At 39.2% G+C, this 10,581-nt stretch overlaps 1 pseudogene; it reads right to left on the minus strand.

Annotated features, from left to right (window-relative positions):
• Positions 1 to 4,297: 4,297 nt before the first annotated feature.
• Positions 4,298 to 4,394, minus strand: LOC130033867 (uncharacterized; annotated as a pseudogene).
• Positions 4,395 to 10,581: the final 6,187 nt, after the last annotated feature.

Below are 10,581 nucleotides of genomic sequence, written 5' to 3' on the forward strand. Positions count from 1 at the left end.
ACTTGTGAAACAGGTGTAGAGTGGAATGGAATAATTGTTCAAGCGAGAACAGTCATTTAACAAAGCAAGCAAAGAGAGACATAGAGAAAGGAAGCACGGCATTTCTTCTTATGAGATCAAATCTTGAGGACCAAGCCCACTCTGGTAGTTTAGGAATAAGAACTTGGAGTGGTATGAACTTAACTTGTGCACTTTAGGGGAGAACCTGAGTGAAACTATTATAAGTATGTTCAGGATCATGATAAACTGGAGTCTGCACTTGGAGTGAGGTGGGTAGAGAGTTCTTTGGGGAGATCTGAACTATGGAGAACAGTAATATTATAACATTAATGATAGTATCTTACCGTGGGATTCCAAAAAAATCTGTAACAGTGGCATCAGAAATGATAACATTCTTAGGTATTTGGATTTCCTGTGGAAACAACGGGAAAGCTGAGTTTATGCTCTGGATGCATCCACCTGAAACAAGGTCAACAAATCATGAATGAAAAATTAAAAGTTACATGGATCAAGGATTCTAATCCCAGTGGAAGGCTAGATTTCGGGTGGACAATTTCTACTGATGGCCTGATGTAGATTCTGATCCTGGGATACGTAACAGAAAGGAGGTAGTGACAGGTATCCTCAGAAGTGAAGCCTCTGAAACAGAATTCATTCATGACAACTTATGGGTTATCAAAATTTGCTCATGGCTGCTACCATTATAACATGCCATTCAATGGTTCTGTGGTTTCAATTTACTGTGTCAATGTAAAGATGAAGTTTCCAAATGGAAGGTAAAAATCTGAGGCCCTCAAGATGATGAATCATAGTGAGGGGGGAGCTGGAGCTATAGTACAGCAGGTAGGGCATTTGCCTTGCACACAGCATACCCAGGTTAGATTCCCAGCATCCTGTATGGTCCCTCCAAGCACCGTGAGGAGTAATTCCTGAGTGCAGAGCCAGGAGTAACCACTGTGCATCGCCACGTGTGACCCAAAAACGCAAGAAAATGATGATCTGGGATTGATCCTTAGCATTGCAAACAGCATTATTTTTTAATTTTTAATTTTTTTCTTTCTTTCTTTCTTGCTTGCTTGCTTTTTTGTTTCCCTTAGCTTTAATGTCATGAAGGGATCTTCCCACATTTTTCTTCATATATCTTAAGAATTCAGGTATGATAGTGAGGCCTTTAATACATTTGATCTGACTTTGTGCCTGGCACTATAAAGAGGTCTGAGTTCATTTTTTTTGCATGTTGCTGTCCAGTTTTCCCAGCACCAGTTGCTGAAGAGACTTCCTAGCTCAACTTCATATTTCTTGAGCATTTATGAAAGATTAGGTAATAATAATCTGAGGGCCAGCGTCAAGATATTTGACTATATTCCATTGATCTGAGGCCTGTCTTTATCTGAATATCATGGTATTTGGATGACTACAACTTTGTAGTAGGGATTGAAGTTGGGGAAGGTGTTCCCTTCTTTTTACCAAAGATTGCTTTAGCTCTTCATGGGAGTTTATGGTTTTGTATGAGTTTCAAGAGTGTTTAATCTATTTATTTGAAAAATGTTATGGGTATCCTTATAGAAAGTGCATTAAATCTTTATAGAGCTTTGGGGTGTATTGCCATTCTGACAGTGTTAAACCTCTCAATCCATGAGCATGGGATGTGATTCCATTTCCTCATATACTCTCTTATTTTGTGAAGTAGTGTTTTGTAGGTTTTTTTTTTTTTGGTATATTTCCTTAAGTAAACCCTGAGTATTGCTGGATGTACCTTCCAAAACAGAAAGAAAATGTCAATACTGATTGAATGGTACTAAGAAATTGTTTTTAATTTTTAGACGTATTGTATTATGTATGCGTGCACATACACATGCATGCTTAATTCTTATCTATTGAAGAGATCTGCTGAAATTATTTGAAATTTCTTTCAAAAAGGAGAGAGGACATAAGGGTTGATAGCACAGCGGGTAGGGCGTTCGCCTTACAAGCGGTCAACATGGCCGACCCGAGTTCGATTCCTCCGCCCCTCTCGGAGAGCCCGGCAAGCTACCGAGAATATTCAATATGCCAGACACAGTAACAACAAAGTCTCCAATGGAAACGTTACTGGGCCCGCTCGAGCAAATCGACGATCAACGGGAGGGCCTTTACCTTTACCTTTACCTTAACCTTTTTAGTTGATTCCAATATACTCGATTTTCTGAGGTATTATTGTGAATGGGATTGTTTTTCTCTATCTCTTTTTTCTCTTTCATTATTAATATATGGGAAAGCCATGGCGTACCAGATATTGATTTTGCAATATGCTAATTTACTAAACAAATCTATTGTTCCCAGGAGCTTTTTTGGAGATTCTTTGGGATTTTCTATGTATAGTATCATATTATCTCCAAATAGTAAAAGCTTGAGTTCTTCCTTTTTTATATGGTTGCCCTTGATATCTTTTTTTTTTTTTTACCAAAATCATATGGCAAGTACTTCAAGTACTATGAAGAATAGGAGTTTTGAGAGTGGGTAACTTGTTTTGTGCCTGATTGTATTCTGGAATTCTATTTCATTGATTTCTGCTCCAAGCCTTTGGTTTTTCCCCCTTGAGAATAATACTTGCTGTGGGTTTGTGGTAATTTGCTTTGACTATATTGAGGAAAGTACTTTCAACTCCCATTTTCTTGAGAGTTTTTCATCATGAATGGGTGCTGGATCTCATCAAATGCTTTATCTACATCTATTGATATGATCATATGACTTTTATCTTTATTTTATTGAGATGGTGTATTCTGTTGATTGACTAGAGAATGTTAAGCCATCCTTGCATCCCCAAGCTAAACCTACTTGGTCATAGTGTGTGATCTATTGTTGAGTTTCTAGATTCTCTTTGCTGGTATTTTCTTGAAAATTTTTGTATCTGTATTCACAAAGGAAATAGGTCTGCAATTTCCTTTTTTTTGTGGTGTCTCTGTCGATTTGCGTATTAGGGTGATCTTTGCCTCACAGAAACTATTTGGGAGTATTTCTGTTTCTTCAATTTCCTGGAAAATCTTAAAAATGTTGGAAGCAGTTCCTCTTTAAAGGTTTGAAATAGTTCACTATTGAATCCATCTGGGACCTGGATTCTGCTTGGGGGTATAATTTTGACCATTATTTCAATTTCCTTGTTAGTGATAGGTCAAGTATTCCAAATCTTCTTGGTTCAGCCTTGGGAGGTAATTGGAATCCAATAATTTATAAATTTTTTCAAGATTCTCTCATTTCCTGCTGCAAAGATTCTCAAAATAATCTCTGATGATCCTATGGATTTCTGTACTTTCTATTAGGACACCCCACTTTGCATTTCTGATTCGATTTATTAGAATTCTTTCTCTTTGTTTCTTTGAGAGGCTTCTCATGGTTTAATGATCTTATTTATTTTCTCAAAGAACCAGTTTTTGTTCTTATTGGTCTTCTGGATTGTATTTTGGGATTCTAGCTCATTGATGTCTGGTACAAGTTTTATTATTTCCTTCCTCCATCCTAGTTTGGACTACTTTTGTTGGTTATTTTCCAAAATCTTGAGCTCTAATTTATTCTTGTAGGCCCTTTCTTTCTTCCTGATGAATTCTGGCAGAACTATAATCTTTCCTCTTAACACTGCTTTTGCTGTGTCCCACAAGTTCTGGTAGCTCGTGTCCTCATTCTCATTTGTTTATGGAAACTTTTTATTTCCTCTTTGATTCTTCCCTAAGCCATCAGTTGTTCATTACTTCCCTTAAAGAAAATATTTCCTTGCTGAGCTTCAGTCTGTTTGATCTATCGAGAAGTGACAAAGAAGTGTTGAAATCTCCTACTAGTATTGTGTTGCTATCAATGTTTTTCTATAAGTCTATTAGAAGTTGTTTTAAAGTATTTTGCTGGTCTGTCATTAGGAACATATACATTGAGGAGGGTGAGTTCTTTCTGATGTACATATCCCATGATCATTAAGAAATGACTGTCACTGTCTCTGATAACCTTTAGTCTGAAGTTCTTGTGGTCTGATACTAGTATGGCCACTCCAGGTTTGCGGAGGTGATATTTTCTTGAAAACTTGTTTCCCAGCCTTTTACTTTTAGCCCATGGGTGCTTTGATTGTTCAGACATGTTTCTTGCAGGCAGCAGAATGTTGGGTTCAGTTTTCTAATTCATCTTCCTATTCTGTGCCTCTGAATTGGCACATTTAGTCCATTGACATTGAGAGAGATTGTTGTTTTGGGGATTTGTGCTCTCTTTATGTATAATTTTTGTACTTGTGGGGATTGTCTTAGCTTAAAGTATACCTGTTAATTCTTCTTGCAACAAAATTATGGAATGCTTTACAAGTTTGCATGTTATCTCTGTACAAGGACCATGCTCATCATTGTATCATTTCAATTTTAATATATGTGTTATCAAACCTATTAGGAGTTAATTTTTCCATATTTTTCTCTTCTTATTACTTTGACTGTTGTCCTTCCTCACTCCTATGGCAGACAATGATTGCTAATCAAGGAATGTATTTCAAAGCAGCATGAATAAATAGATTTAGAACTTTAATGTCCCAGAAATAAAAATATGGTTTTTAGTATATTATCGTTTACCCTACCCCCTAGGCATTAGTTTTACAAAATAATTCTTTTGGAAGATGGTATATGAGTTTGTTTAATGTTGTTCCCTGAATCCTTCATTAAGAAAATTAAAATAGAGCCTTTTGCTGTTCTCACCTCAGTCCCGTGTACATCTCCAGGAAAAGGTGGATGGTGTTGTCTGCACTTTGACCACCTTGAATGTATGTAGGATTTTTCTCCTGAAGGATGAGGTGAGGATCATATTGATGATTTCATTCCACCTTATTACAAGTTCAACTTGAATGGAAGGTGAGACTCATGAGGCTCCTATAAAGGACAGAACAAAGGGTCTCAGTGAAGTTTAATGGCTAACTCACATTAACAACATAGATGACTCAAAGTAACCTGTGTGCATCTTTGTGTGTAGTGAGTTTCATATCTACTGATAGTGATTGTCAGTCATGACACATGGGAAAAACAGACCTGTAATTAAAAAATCTAGTTCTCTGAGCAGAGTGGGGTCTCTGAGGTGATTGACCAAGTGCGTAGTAATTTATTACTAAGCACATAAGTATTTTGAATGATGTGTACTTTTCGATCTAAAATTAATTCCAAATATGTCTAAAACGACAGTGTCCTGACCTCGCACATGGCTTTCCTCACCGAGGCCCCTTGGAGGTGCCGGGGTGAATTTCCCTCACGGACCTGATTAGAGCCCCAGCAGCTGAAGACCTCTGCAACCAGCCATAGGTAGGCTTAAGACCACCCTTCCCAAGCTTGAAGGAGCCTCATGCATGAAGGAACTGGAAGAGGAACCCAGATGTGCAGAACCGGGGGATGAGATCTCTATGGCTGCTCAGATCAAGACTGTGCCCCCTCCTTCCAGATCCCCCATCTTCTAATAATTCAGTGCTACAACCACGAACTGCCCCTGGATCCATGTAATGCCATCAATGGCCAACATCCAGAGACTGGATCCTATTTAGAAGACAGCAACTCTGATTGTCCAGTTCTCACTCTCAGAGAACCTGGTAGGCTTCTGCGAGTATCTTGCCCGCATGGCGGAGTCTTTGTTTCTGGTCACTGTTTCTTTTGAGGTACAGAAGCTGCTTAATTTAAGATAGTCCCCTTTGTTTATCTCTGTTTCCAGTTGCTTGGCAAGTGGCGTGTTATATTTGAAGATACCTTTAGCTTTAATGTCGTGGAGGGATTTGCCGACCTTGTCATCAATGAACCTGAGGGATTCTGGTCTGATGTTGAGGCCTTTGACCCATTTTTATCTGACTTTTGTGCATGGTGTTAGGTAGAGGTCTGAGCCATTTTTTTTTTTTGCATGTAGCTGTCCAGTTTTTTCTGCACCGTTTGTTAAGGAGGACTCTCTTGAACCACTTCACATTTCTTTCTCCCTTATAAAGATTAGATGATTATATATTTGAGGGTGTGTGTCAGTATATTCAATCCTTTTCCATTGGTCTGCAGCTGAGCCTTTGTTTGAGTCCCATGCTGTTCTCATAATTATCGTTTGTAGTAGAGTTTGAGGTTGGGGAAGGTGATGCCTCCATCGTCTTTTCCCCAAGAATTGCTTTAGCTATTCGTGTGCGTTTGTTGTTCCATGTGAATTTCAGGAGTGCTTGATCAATTTCTTTGAAGAATGTCATGGGTATCTTTATAGGGATCAAGTTGAATTTTTACAATGCTTCGTGGAGAATTGCCATTTTGACAATGTTAAATCTCCCATTCCATATGCAGTATATATGTTTCCATTTCCCTGTGTCCTTTTTAATTTCCTGATGTATAGGTCCTTTACCTCTTTAGTTAAGCTGATTCCAAGGTTCTTGATTTTCTGAGGCACGATTGTGAATGGGATTGCTTTTTCATGTCACTTTCTTCTCTCTCATTACTTGCATATAAAGAAGCCATAGACTTTTGGGTATTGAGTTTATAGCCTGCAATTTTACTATAAATGTCTATTGTCTCTGGGAGTTTTTCGTAGAGATTTTAGTATTCTCTGAATATAGTATGATATCTTCTGTGAAGAGTGAGAGATTATTTCTAATTTTCATACATGAAAAACCCTTAATATTTTTTTCTTATCTATTTTCTCTTCTATTTTCTCTTATCTATTTTCTCTTCTATTTTCTCTTATCTATTTTCTCTTCTATTTCTTTGTATAAATTTCTTATAAATTTCTTATAAATTCTTATAAATTTCTTTGTATAAATTTCTATTTTCTTATCTATTTCTCTTCTCTTTCTTTGTATAAATTTCCAAAATATGTAGCTTTTATTAAATATATTAAGAATAAATCGTAGGTCTTGATTATACCATGAAGATTATTTTCCTGTTAGAAGATACCCTTCTGAAATGCAAAAAGAGACACATTTTGAAAATGTTGATTATTCGTTCATTTATTCAATGAATATTTGTTAGTCTGGTGGTGCAGTGCCTGCAGGAAGTCAACCTGTACCTCAGGTGAGTACATCAACAGTCTGATGGTGTCTTCATGCTTCCTGATAACCTCAAATCGCCACTGTGCCTCTGGCTGGCTCCCAACAACTCAGGACTACGTTTCCCGAGAAATTAAACTCCCAAAAGATATGTGGGAGCCATGTTCACAAACCACCCCTGGCTCAGCTATACAAGCTAATGCATTGGTCTTGTTTCAGAGACCCATAGACATATCTGGAACACATCAACAGCCACAGTTAACCTTGGACCTGCAAAAGGCTGAACACACTAGGGTAAATCGGAGGGAGGCAGGTTAGTTTGGTGCCCACCCAACCAGAACCCAGTGCAGCCACTTGATCCCACAATCCAAAATCGCCACCATGCTCTCCTCTGGTTTCCATCGTCTCAGGATGGCTCTCACTGAAATATAACAGCTGAAAATTCGGATATGCGGGTTTTGTGACTGAAATCTCCAGGCTTTCTCTGGGCAGGATGGGCATCCCACCCTCACTGCCCTGTACTTATGGAAGCCTCAGCAGACATTTCCATACCTCAAAGCTACTACAGGCTTACCTTCCTGATAAAAATGCTAAATTCCTTGAACAAACATGATGACCTCTTAGTACCTGTACGAGACCCTTAATGCACAAAATAAAAAGGAGACAGAGAGAAAGAATTAAAGAGCCTGCCATAGAGACACACTGGGGGTGGGGGTAGGGTGTTGGGGGATGGTTTTAGGGAACCAGGAATATTGGTTTTGGGAAATGTACACTAGAGGAGTGATGGATGTTGGATCGTTGTATGACTGGAAGAAAATTATGAATAGATTTGCAATGGTTTATCTCACAGATATTGGATAAAACATTAAAAATATATATCCTTGTTTTGTACCTCAGAATACTGATGGAACTTTAAAACCCAGCATATCTATTTTTGTGTTCTCTGTAGGAAAAAAAATTTTACTCACCTGTGTGCCAATAGCTTGTAGAAAGCTAAACCCAAAGATATATCAATGACTGTCTTTTGCATAAATACTGTAATTGCAGCTATGTTATGTTTTAGAATCAGTTCATGGACAAGACGTCAAGAGGAGCAGTGGCAAAGTGCATCAATGTTGAATGGATAATGTTTCAGAAGCTTGCAAGGGAGATGGGAAGATTTGGCATGAGTAAAGGGAAGAAACAGAAGAGTGAAGTACTAATAAGTATCATGAGAAAAATGCAAGGGAGGACATTTCCTGGCAAGTGTCACACTCTGTTGAGCTTTTGGTGAGGATAAGTATTAGAAAGTATCTTTCCCATTTAGTGGCAAAAAGGTAACTTTGATGGGTGTATTTAAAATTTACTTTAACGATTAGAATTACCAAGAGATACAAAGTTACAAAGTTGCTCATAATTGAGTTTCAGTCATCTAATGTTCTAGAACCTTTCCAGTATATTGGGGCATTTTTGAAGGAATATCCCTGGTGCGAAGACTAGGGCATCTGAATCTTAACACATTTCACCAAATATTTGATCTGTACTCACATGATTTACACTGTCTCCCCTGCTCTTTGATTTATGTTTTCATGCAATATTTCCTTGTGAACCTCACCTCAAGTGAGGCTCCCTATTTAAGACAAGTACATGTTTCTGGGGCACTACATATTTTTTGGTTGCTGGGAGAGACTCTAAAGCAATGCTCAGGAGGTGTGGGGGCCCCACAGACAATTCTCAGAAAACGTGGCCATGGTGCTTGGGGTCCTCTGAGGCTAAACAGCCTTTGATACTCTGGCAAGCAGGTGGTGCTGGGAGTCAAATTGGGTGCATGTGAGACAAGTTCCATAAGCACTACACTATCTCCTGCGGCCCTGGGTATTAGAATTATGTCAGCATTCTGAGGTCCTCCCTTTTGTCACAAAGAAGAGACTTGTGCAGGAGAAAGTGGAAGAGACTTTAGGGTTTAGCTAGGTTGACTGAGTAGCTGGTGATACCATTAAGATTGGAACATAAAGTAAAAATAAAACAAGAGCTCAGTGCCTTTTCCCGCTGAACTCGACACCCTCCACAGGGGTACACCTGCGGGCAACAACTGCAGCAGCTCCTTTGGACTATCCATCAGCTAATCAGCCCCTCCCCTCCAGGTGGGTAGAGGGAGCACAAGCCAGGTTCACCACTCCTCCACTCCTCAGCCCCAGCCCCCGCCTTTTCCTGCAGAACTGGACACCCTCCAGCAGGGGACACCTGAGGCAGCTCCATGGGATTTTCCATTGCTCCTCCTACATTCCAGGATCCTGGGTGGGAGTGACCCTGGGATGAGCCAGATGCGTGGCCACCATATAGGGAGCAGTTCCTCCCAGAATTGGGAGTGGCCTTCTCCTGGGTGGCCAGCCGCAGTTATATTTCCCAATCTGGGCACTCAGGACTTTCATCTCTCACTTAGTCGCTTAATACCGACTAAAAATTTCTGACCACCTCTACTAGAATACATTAACATCCCACTCTCCTACTCCATTTATAACAAAAGACCTGTATGAAATGTGCTGTACAGCTCAAAACTAAAAAGTACCTCCTCCAAAGCGCAAATCTCCACCACGAGGAGAATATGAAGAAAAGAATCCCGAATCCTCAACCAAGGTTTTCCACAATTGCACTCTCTTTGATAAAGAATTCCAGGATAAAATGCAGAGGGTGTTCAAGGACCTACTCAAAGAATCAATGGAATAGATATCCAAAGACTAAAAGAAGAAATGAAAAAACAATAGAAAAGAGAGCCAAGAAAATACAGGAAGAAAAGAGAACAGAATTTTAAAAAGCTACAAAAAGAAGAGTCACAAATAAAGGATTCAGTGGATGAAATTAAAAAGTTAGTAAGTGCCCTTAGCAATAGGATAAGTGCAGCTGAACAGAGGATCAGCGAGCTTGAAGATGAGCAACAGAAATCCCACTGGGAAGAACAAGCAATAGGAAAAGACCTCAACCCCAATGAAAAAGCTAGAGTAAAAGAAACCATTGCTGAAAAGCTCCCAGAGTTAAGGAAAGCAGACATCCAGATCCAAGGACCCAGAAGGGTACCAGCTAAAGGAGACCCCAGAAAAAACACTCCAAGCATATCATAGTCAGAACGATGGATGCTGTGGACAGAGACACAATATTACAAGCAGCAAGGTCAAAGAAGGAAATTACATACAAAGGAGCACCCCTTAGATTCACAGCAGACCTATCAGTGGAAACCCTCAAAGCTGAAGGCAATGGTTGTATATAGTGAAAAAATTCAAAGAAATGAACGCCGCACCGAGAATACTCTATCCAGCAAAACTCTCACTCAAATTCGATGGAACGATACACCACTTTTTAGATAAACACAAACTCAGCAACTTCATACACTCAAAACCAAATCTAAAAGAAGAACTAAAGGGGCTCCTGTAAGAAAAGAATGAAAACACGTGTAAACACAATCAACTCCTACAGGAAGATGGCACAAAACCCCATGACAATACTCTCCCTTAATGTCAATGGTCTAAATGCACCTACCAAGAGACACAGAGTGGCAAAACGGATCCAGAAACTGAAACCACAATTCTGTTGTCTACAAGAAACTCATCTGAACA

Source organism: Sorex fumeus, unplaced genomic scaffold (genome assembly GCF_029834395.1).
Source record: "Sorex fumeus unplaced genomic scaffold, SorFum_2.1 ptg000054l, whole genome shotgun sequence".
Lineage (NCBI taxonomy): Eukaryota > Metazoa > Chordata > Mammalia > Eulipotyphla > Soricidae > Sorex > Sorex fumeus.